Raw genomic sequence first — 9,367 nt, forward strand, 5'->3', positions numbered from 1 at the left:
AAAAATTGTTCTCCCAGTTTCAGCTGTTGAGTATCACTACATTTTTGAAATGTGGTAATAGCAATCAAAAAACAGGTCTTCCATGTGATGTGTTTCAAAGTAGCATCCCGCATTGGTTCAAATGGAGCCCATTTCAAGCAACCTAAAACAGAAAGTAAATCCCATTCAGGTACAAGTTTCATTTTAGGGGGACGTTCATTAAAAATACCTTTCAGTATGCATATAATAGTTGCATTTTGTCCGACAGGTTTGCTGTCAAAAGATGGAAGAACTGAACTAAGCATTGACCTGTAGCCATTAATTGACCTATATTGTACTCCTTTCTCACAAAAGAGATGGGATAAAAAATTGCCACAGTCTATCAAAGGTGCCTGACATAAGGACGGATTTGTTTTCGATTACACCAACTAGAGAATATTCTAAATTTGCTTCTGTAGTCGCTTTGAGTGCCTTCTCGCCAAGATGAGGCAAGTAAGGATCTAGTGTTCTTCGAAAAGCCTTTTGATGACAAATTTTTGTCGATAACTTCCATGCAGTCAGGTCTAGACTCTGAGGGTTTGGATGAAGAACCTTGTTCTGTCCCTGTGATAGTAGATCTGACATGCATGGTAGTTTGACAGGAGGAGCTATCAGTAATTGTAACAACTGTGGGAACCAAAACTGATGAGGCCAACATGGGGCTATTAGAATCAATGTACAGTTCTGTTGATGTTTGAGATGATACAAGATTTTGGGTACTAACTGAATTGGAGGAAAAGCATAGGCAAAAATGTTCTTCCATGATATTGAGAGAGCATCCACTGCAAACGCTTGTGGGTGTGCCATCCATGAGCAGAATATCTCTGTTTGTTTGTTCTGAAAAGTTGCAGACAGATCTGTTAGAGGAGTACCAAAAATCTTGAATATCTGATGAACTACTACAAAATTCAGGGTCCATTCGGTCTCCTGAATCAAATTTCTTGACGGTGCATCCGCTAAAAGATTCTTTTTCCCTACAATGTAAGCGGCTTTCAATTTGATGTTCTTCTGAATCGCTAACATCCACAGTGACCATGTCAAGTGGCACAGCTGTGTAGAACGGGTCCCACCTGGTTTGTTGATGTATTGTATCACAGTTGTATTGTCTGTCCTGATCAGTACATTCTGATTCCTGATTTTGTTCAGAAAATGTTTGATATTGTGTAATAAACTGCCTTCATTTCTAGACAGTTTATATGCACCATTTTCTCTGAAGGAGACCATGGACCTTGAACTGTTAGATTGTTCATGTGACCACCCCAACCCCATGTTGTACTTGCATCTGTTGTTATTATGACAGGAAAATTGTCTTTCACTAATGAGCGCCCCTGCAGAATGTTCTGATCCTGTAACCACCATTTCAAAGGAAGTATTAGCTCTGGTGTAACAGGAATTGGGTAAGATAAGGACATTCTTGCAGGGCTCCAATGCTGAAGTAAATGGAGCTGGATTGGTCTCGTGAACAGACGGGCATATGGTATCAGTTCCAGACAGGATGCTATCATTCCCAACAATACTAAAAACATTTTTGCTGTGTTTGTTCCTTTCATGATTGACAACACTATATTTTTTTAAATTTTCTAATCTTTCCCCGAGTTGGAAAAACTATGCCTTTGTCCAGATGAAAATTGCACCCTATGTATGTCCATCTAGACGTGTACTGGTCAGAAACCCAGGCAATCCTTGCGTGTATCAATGCTATACACTGGGCACGTTAAAGAACCAGGCTGTCTATTCGCAATGAGCTAGGCTAAGTTAGCCGGACAAGCCTGTATCTGATTTCTGATCTCTCTGTCGTGGGGGCTTTGTCTCGCTCTGTCCCTCTGGTCAGATCGCTCTGTGTCTGTACTAGTAGAGAATGAATTATGCGCCCTGTGTGGCTGCATTTGAACTATGTAATTTGAAATTGATCATGAAAAGGGCGCTATATAAATCTGGTATTATAATAATAATAATAATAATGTCAAATTTTGCATTGGAACTAAATGGGATTTCTTTTTGTTCACAATGAAGCCCAGTTGAAAAAGAGTGTTGAGAATTAAAGCTCTGTCCTGAAGCAATTTTTCTTGACAATGTTTTAGAGCTAACCAATCGTCTAGGTATGTGGAAAGTCTTACTGCCTGTTTTCTTAGAAAAGCAGCAACCACTGCCACTATTTTGGTAAAAACTCTTGGGGCTGATGTTGGGCCGAAGCATAGAGCCTGGAACTGATGCACTACATTCTGAAAAGCAAACCGCAGATATTTTCTGTGACCTTTGAAGATTTTTAGATGGAAATATGCATCTTTCAAAGTTTCAGATCTAGATTTATGGCATGATCGTCTCTTTCTACCATGTTTAGGACTTTTTGAACAGTTTCCATTTTGAAATGTACTTTTTTTTTTAAATTTGTTCAATGGTCGAAGGTTTATTACTGGTCTTAATTCCTGAGAGTTTTTCTTTGGAACCAGAAAAAGTGTACTGTAGAAATCTTCCTTGGTAAATCTTTTCAGAACTTTTTGAATAACATTTTTTTCTAAAAGATTTTCTGTTTCTGTTTTTATGAGTATAGCTTGGTTCGGCGGAACGTTTGTGCTTTTTATACCCAAAAAAGGAGGTTTCTGCAGAAATTCCAACTTGTAGCCTGTTTTGATTGTATCTAGAACCCACTGGTCTGACGTTATTTTTGTCCAGGCATGATAGAAAAGAGACCCCCGACAGGAATATGTGTAAGTTTCGCAGTTATACCTACCTTGTCATTGGTCATTAGATTTTCCGTATCTCCCCTTGACCGAGGAACTGTGGACTGATTTCTTTGTACTTGTAGGGAATCTAGATTTATCCTGTTTGTAGTTGAATTTGTTGTCATCTTTTTTCGGGAATCTGTAGTTCCGAAAAGAATCTCTAAAGCCAGTAGATGAACTTTGTCTTTGATAATCATTCGATGACTGATTATCATATGTTTTTTTGACATTTGAATGAGTATCAGACAGTAACTTCCTTTTGTTGTCCTTTTTCTTAAAATCCGGAATTGTCTCGTCGATCTGCTTCTTTTTAGCTCACCTGTCACAAAGTGACAAGGTGAGCTTTTGTGATCGCGCAGCGTCCGTCGTCCGTGCGTGCGTGCGTAAACTTCTGCTTGTGACATCTCTAGAGGTCACTTTTTTCATGGGATCTTTATGAAAATGGGTCAGAATGTTCATCTTGGTAAATTCTAGGTCAAGTTCGAAACTGGGTCACGTACCCTCAAAAACTAGGTCAGTAGGTCTAAAAATAGAAAAACCTTGTGACCTCTCTAGAGGCCATATGTTTCACAAGATCTTCATGAAAATTGGTCAGAACGTTCATCTTGATGATATCTAGGTCTAGTTCGAAACTGGGTCAGGTGCCGTCAAAAACTAGGTCAGAGGGTCAAATAATAGAAAAACCTTGTGACCTCTCTAAAGGCCATATTTTTCATGGGATCTGTATGAAAGTTGGTCTCAATGTTCATCTTGATGATATCTAGGTCAAGTTCGAAACTGGGTCACGTGCGGTCAAAAACTAGGTCAGTAGATCTAAAAATAGAAAAACCTTGTGACCTTTCTAGAGGCCATATATTTCACAAGATCTTCATGAAAATTGGTCAGAACGTTCACCTTGATGATATCTAGGTCAAGTTCGAAACTGGGTCACGTGCCATCAAAAACTAGGTCAGTAGGTCAAATAATAGAAAAACCTTGTGACCTCTCTAAAGGCCATATTTTTCATGGGATCTGTATGAAAGTTGGTCTGAATGTTCATCTTGATGATATCTAGGTCAAGTTCGAAACTGGGTCACGTGCGGTCAAAAACTAGGTCAGTAGGTCTAAAAATAGAAAAACCTTGTGACCTCTCTAGAGGCCATATATTTCATGAAATCTTCATGAAAATTGGTCAGAATGTTCACCTTGATGATATCTAAGTCAAGTTTGAAAGTGGGTCACGTGCCATCAAAAACTAGGTCAGTAGGTCAAATAATAGAAAAACCTTGTGACCTCTCTAGAGGCCATATTTTCCATGGGATCTGTATGAAAGTTGGTCTGAATGTTCATCTTGATGATATCTAGATCAAATTTGAAAGTGGGTCATGTGCCATCAAAAACTAGGTCAGTAGGTCAAATAATAGAAAAACCTTGTGACCTCTCTAAAGGCCATATTTTTCAATGGATCTTCATGAAAGTTGGTCTGAATGTTCATCTTGATGATATCTAGATCAAGTTCGAAACAGGGTCATGTGCAGTCTAAAACTAGGTCAGTAGGTCTAAAAATAGAAAAACCTTGTGACCTCTCTAGAGGCCATACTTGTGAATGGATCTCCATAAAAATTGGTCAGAATGTTCATCTTGATTATATCTAGGTCAACTTCGAAAGTGGGTCACGTGCCGTCAAAAAGTAGGTCAGTAGGTCAAATAATGAAAAAACGTTGTGACCTCTCTAGAGGCCATATTTTTCATGGGATCTGTATGAAAGTTGGTCTGAATGTTTATCTTGATGATATCTAGATCAAGTTTGAAACTGGGTCAACTGCGATCAAAAACTAGGTCAGTAGGTCTTGAAATAGAAAAACTTTGTGACCTCTCTAGAGGCCATACCCTTGAATGGATCTTCATGAAAATTGGTCAGAATGTTCACCTTGATGATATCTAGGTCAAGTTTGAAACTGGGTCACGTCCCTTAAAAAACTAGGTCAATAGGTCGAATAATAGAAAAACCTTGTGACCTCTCTAGAGACCATATTTTTCAATGGATCTTCATGAAAATTGGTCAGAATATTTATCTTGATAATATCTAGGTCAAGTTCAAAACTGGGTCACATGAGCTCAAAAACTAGGTCACTATGTTAAATAATAGAAAAAACGACGTCATACTCAAAACTGGATCATGTGGGAAGAGGTGAGCGATTCAGGACCATCATGGTCCTCTTGTTTTTTTTGCGGACTCCTTCAAAAAGGTATCAAAATCTGGACCAAATACCCCTTTGCCCGATAACGGAATATTGGCAAGATCAGTAGCATCATCTAGTTCATACAACTTCGAGTCTGTCATGGCAGCTGTACGACGTATTATATGATGAAATGCTCCTGTACGTCCAAACTGATCCAACTGCTGTGTAGTCATAGCAAAAACATTCTTTACATGGGTGATAACTTTGTCTTTATCCCAATTATCTTCTATAAGAAGATCCAACAAGGTTGCTAAACTTTGTTGTACATAAGATGACATAATAATACCCATTCTAGAAGCCTGTTGGCCCTTGTAAGCAATTTGTTCAGTTTTCTTACACAGTTGTGTAACAAGTGAACGAGAATTATTCTTTGTGAATGAACCTTTTGCACCATAGTTCTTGATCAAACAAGATTCCAACAACTTATCTAATGGTGGAACTTGTAAGAACTCTTCTGTTTCTTCGCTTATTGGAAAAGAGTCCAGATTTTCCTCAGAAAAACATGATAAAAAACGAGGTGTTTTGGAACTTAAACTGTTTTCAATAACTTCTTTCTGAGAGTCATCAAGTTCTAAGCCAATACGTTTCTCAGTTTTCTTAACACTGGCATATTCCCCAAATAAGTCTTTTAAACACTTTTTAGTGTTATTGTCATTGGAACTACCAGAATTTTGTTTGGAAATATTCTGATTAATAGATTGTCCAACTTCCTGCAACTCAGACAAGAAATTTTGTTCCTCTTTGTCTGATAAACTGATATTGTCACTGTCTCTAGAAACGCTCGACTCTTGACCTAGAAAAATCACTGGATGAACTACTGTTTGATTCATAACACCTATCCTTGCATCTACTGCTGTAAGATTTCTTCTTGGGTGGAGAAGTATGTCGTCTGTGTGATGTAGATCTGTCCCTTCTGTGTGACCAGGCTCATGAGCGTCTGAGATGTACCCAAATGCCTGTGTGGTGATTGGGAACGTCTGGCTGGTGAACGAGAACGCCTGTGTGGCGACCTACTACTGGATATCTCCTGTCTGTGTGACGAAGATCGATTATTTGACCTTTTAAAGTCTGATAATATTTTCTTCAGTTCATCCATGACCTGAAACTGACTACTTACCTGTCCACTATTTCCTAAAGATTCTTCGTCAGATATCTCAATAGTTTTCCGTTTAGAAACAGATTTCTTTTTATGCCCCCGAAGGGAGGCATATAGTTTTTGAACCGTCTGTCCGCAATTTTCGTGTCCGGTCCATATCTTTGTCATCCATGGATGGATTTTCAAATAACTTGGCATGAATGTGTACCACAGTAAGACGATGTGTCGCGCGCAAGACCCAGGTCCGTAGCTCTAAAGTCAAGGTCACACTTAGACGTTAAAGGTCATATTTCATGATAGTGCAATGATTGGCATGTCCGGTCCATATCTTGTCATTCATGCATGGATTTTAAAATAATTACGCATGAATGTGTGGCACAGTAAGACGTGTCGTGCGCAAGACCCAGGTCCATAGGTACTAAACTCAAAATCGGCCATAACTATTCATTCAAAGTGCCATCGGGGCATGTGTCATCCTATGGAGACAGCTCTTATTCTGTAAATCAAAATCCAAATCTGTCTGTTGTCCAAAACTGGAGAACCCTTAGTCGCTATGGGCGAAACTGTGGACAACTGGCATTTTACTTCTTCCTCAGCCATAGTAAAACACCGAAACACAAATAAAAAATTCAAAAAAGAATCCAACAATCACTAAGAAGAGCAAACTTTTTTGCATCCGACTGCTTCACATTGAAAGACAAAACTGAAGAAGGCGTGGATGTCACATGAAGGGAAACGGAAATGGATCCGGTATTAGGGTAATTTTTCCATTTCCAGTTTAGAGCGGGCTAAATTCCGTGCCGAACGGACAAATCCTGATTGTATAGTGTTAGGTAGGTGAGACTTAACGAAATGAAATTCATAACTTGAGAACCATTAGAACCAGAATGTTGAAACTTAGTGGGATGATTGGACATAAGCCAAGTACATGATCCCTATTGTAGCCAACCATCAGTGTCTCTTTGAATTCTGCTCCTGTTCCCTGTTGACTTCTTGCTTATACGACTATGCATTGGGGGAGACAGGCGCTTTTCTACAAAAGCATCTATAGCCTCTGCCGTGTGTCTCCTTTCAAATCTCTTACATCCAACTATCACGGATTTCAAGGACCAATCCAATATAGTCTGTTTACAGAATAACGGACCGACCAACGAACATACATTTGGACAGACAGAGCGGAATGTTTAAGTTACCTTTAAATATGCAAGGTCAAATGGTAAAGGTCTTAAGGGTGAGTGACTTTGTGTCCATTTGGACCTCATGTTAGTGACCTAGTTTTGACTCCAGTTGACCCAGTTTCAAAATCTATCGAGATTTTATAAAGTGAAACATTCCAACCAGGTTTCATGTAGAACTGATGAAAAATCTGGGTCAGTTGAAAAAGGTTTGTGGTTTATGAGACATGAACAGGGATAGAAGTTACTATGACAATGATATATTGTACTTAAGTTACTTGTATATAAGCTATCACCAACCCATTCTTTTTTTTTGGTAGTAAAATATAAAAATCAGAGTGTATACATGCATGCATAATTAGAAACAGAGCCTCATTATGTGACCATCTAATTGCTGAAAAAATTAAATAGTAAGTGTAACTTTCATGAATCTAATAAAAACTTTTATTTATTTGCTGCCTCATTTGTTATTTTATATTTATCTTTATTTGGTCTTACTGTGGTATTTCAGATGTCTTAATACACTTCATTTAAGAAATAATTTATAGCAAAAGAGTGCTTTAACACTATTTATGCACGATGGGTGGTTATATGTCGGGCACAGCCCGAGTGAAATTATTTGTACGACGTATGACCGCCCGAGTGTATAAATAGTGTTAAAACACGGTTTTTCTATAAATTATTTCGATTCTAATATGCCTTTTATCTAAAACAATAGAAAAAATATAGTAGCGCTCTTTCTTGGTCGCAACAAAAACATTGACGTCACCGCACGTTAAGTTGACATCATTCTAGCGTAAGCATGTTTTAACAGAGACAAGCATATTAGAATGAATATTTCAACATTGTCTATCCATCTGTCCATTGAGAGCCACATCTATGATACAGTTAAGAATAGCGGTATTTAAATAAAACATGGTAAAAACGATAACTACTTTATAGAGAAATATAGCCATGCAAATTAAGTCTGAAGACGAGTTTTATGGCCCTTTGTTCTTCTATTTTCTGACTATCGGGAGTCCTGTCAAGGATTTTAGTATCACATGGTAGAAATGTTACGTCCCAGCAAGTTCCGCTCCAACTGCTTGAAGAAGACCAGATTTGGAGTCAAAAAACAATGGCCACCAAGTGGGGTGGGCATGGTCACTTTTCCTTAAATGTATATAGTGGAAACTTTTTGGATGGCCCTCTTTCAAAGTTTTACGTTGTCGACAATTTCTTTAAACAACATCTCCAAAACCACTGAATGGATTTGATGAAACTTTACACAAACGATCCATGTGTGGCCCTATTTCAAAGTTGTTTAAGTTGTTGCTTAAGGGTCAATGACCTTGTTAGCTATAGCCACCCCTAAAATTGGCCAAGTGCCCTAATTTGAACAAATTTTAGAAAGGACCTTATAATGCTACACAAGTTTGATGAAGGTCCATCTCGTGGTTCATGAGAAGTTGTTTAAAGCAGGGGAGTCCAAATTCCAGATAAATCCAGATTTTACCTGCCAAAATATCATTTTTGAGATCAATGGAAATCCCAGGAGAAAACTGAACAGGGTTAAGGGATGAAATGCTTCACAGTGACCAATATTGAGTACAAAACGATTTTATGCAAAGAAATGTATGGAAATCAATCCGGAAATAATCGTAATTTTACGATTTCATTACAACCAAAAAGCTTGTAATTCCATTGGTTGACAATATTTACGGAAGGCAACGGATCATGATTTTTCTTTAATGATGTATGCATCTATGTAAGCGGCCGAAAGAAAAGGAACAATCGTAACAAACAATGAAAACAACATCTTTTTCGACCAAGACTAAATTAAATGTGGCCACGACGATCTGAATTAATTCTGATATAATATTAAAACATTTATAAACATACTGAATTGTTGTCACTTTCTCTTACAAAAATTACAATTGACCAATAGATCTAAATGGTAAAAGTAAAAAAAAATGTTAGTATTAAAGAAAAAAATCAGATGAAACCTCTGGAAATTGCTCTAAGCATTAAGTAAAAAGCTAAAATTGATTTCGGCTTGGAGGGGGGGGGGGGGGGGGGGAGGGGGGTGCCCCCATGGACCCACATGGTTAATATTCTCGTTTTACTTATTTTAGGCAGAGTATGGGAAGTAAT

This window comes from Mercenaria mercenaria, chromosome 4, assembly GCF_021730395.1.
Source record: "Mercenaria mercenaria strain notata chromosome 4, MADL_Memer_1, whole genome shotgun sequence".
Taxonomy (NCBI): Eukaryota; Metazoa; Mollusca; class Bivalvia; order Venerida; family Veneridae; genus Mercenaria; species Mercenaria mercenaria.